Genomic DNA, 1817 nt, shown 5'->3' on the forward strand with positions numbered 1-1817 from the left:
ATTATTATTATTATTGTTATCATCATTATTACTATTTTTTGATACATATATAAATAAAAATAATAATAAAAATCGGTCAACAAATAAATATATTCTACCCAAGAACTAGTGTGTTTTGATTTCCCTATTGCACCTGGGAATACGTAGGAGCAAGGTCTTCCCCTTGTCAAACCAAACTAATAAAACAAATATTTTTTTTTTCTTTCATAAATGTAAATAAATTAATTTTTTTTTATTCTTTTTGGGGTAAAAATAAATAAATAAATAGATAAATAAATAGTTTGTATATAATTAATTATAGGGTAACCGTTTTAACGGACGTTGTAGGGCGATAATACTTCCCTACTCGTAACCGACTCCCGAATCCAAATTTTTTATTCAAAAATATTATTTTAGGTTTTATCCAATTTTTCCTTTAATAAAAATAAAATTGGTGGCGACTCTTTTTTTTCGCGGACAAACCGGACGCGACACTAACCATTACAACCTTATGACTAAGTGATACATTAAGTTATTTCATTTTGCTACATTAATATAACTATTAGAGAATTCGAAATGTATTTTGGAAATTCTCCTCACAATCCCCCACCATTTTTAAAATATATCGAAATCTATTATTTTGGAAATCCATGTTTTCATATAAAAGCACCTTAAGATTTGAACCACTACTTAGTAAATTATGTTTTCCCTCATCTCCAAATAGATGTTGATTATTATGACCTCGTAATTACAGAATATGACAGTCGTTATCAAATTAAAACAATATAGAAAACAGAATACGTCTAGCATACAATTAAGATCGAACATACAATCATACGATGCAAGATTTATTCACATTCATACACAGCGGATATATAGCATAGCATATAGGATTAACAATTAAAAGTAAAAGGATAAGAGATAGAATGCACCAAGGTTTATCCTGGTTCAGCTGTCAATATGACAGCCTACATCCAGTCCTGACAATCCAACTGGATTTCAGCTTTTTCTTCAATAGAAAGAATTGAGACTTGTTTACAGATTGTCCAGTTTCCTCGAAACCTATCTATCTAACTCAATCTCTTTCCTATTGCTTAACCCCTTGATCCTTGCAGTCACTCGGCAGACTCACACAAGATCAAGTCCAGCTCCTTCTTGATGATCTTTACATCAACGAAGATCGCCACCAGTTTTCATACTGGATTTTTCACAGATGTTTCTTTTTACAAAACTTTGTTTACAGAAAGAAATAAAAGATGTACAAAGTTTGTCTTCAATCTTGATCAATGTATCTCACACAATAATCTGGTTGTTCATTTGAGTGTTTATGAGATCATTGTCTTTTTCTCTCAAGAATTCTTTTTCAGCTCTCTTATTGATTATGAATAATCTTTTGGTCTTGATCTGAAAAAGCAATATTCAGAATGTTATCAAAAAGTTCTTAAGAGTTCTTCAGTGTTCTGAAGTATATTCAAGTATTTTTCAAGTCTAATGAGAAAAAGATTGAAAACTGTTTATATAGTTTCTGAAAAACAACTAACAAATCGATTTACCAATCGATTCATTAAAGTTATAAAACGAGCTTAATCGATTTGCCAATCGATTATCGCAAGTCTTGTTTGTCTTGAATCTTGAAACTACATAAACTAATCGATTTCCCAATCGATTCTTTTAAAAACACTTTTCAGTAAATTATGTGCAGACTTATATGAATCGATTGCATAATCGATGTTAGGTGTTTTGTTCCAATAATAAAATCACACCAATCGATTACTTAATCGATTTACTAAGTCACATAATCGATTCACAAATACACATAATCGATTTGGCCACAAACT

The sequence above is a fragment of the Cicer arietinum genome, chromosome 7 (genome assembly GCF_000331145.2).
Source record: "Cicer arietinum cultivar CDC Frontier isolate Library 1 chromosome 7, Cicar.CDCFrontier_v2.0, whole genome shotgun sequence".
In the NCBI taxonomy this organism is placed as follows: domain Eukaryota; kingdom Viridiplantae; phylum Streptophyta; class Magnoliopsida; order Fabales; family Fabaceae; genus Cicer; species Cicer arietinum.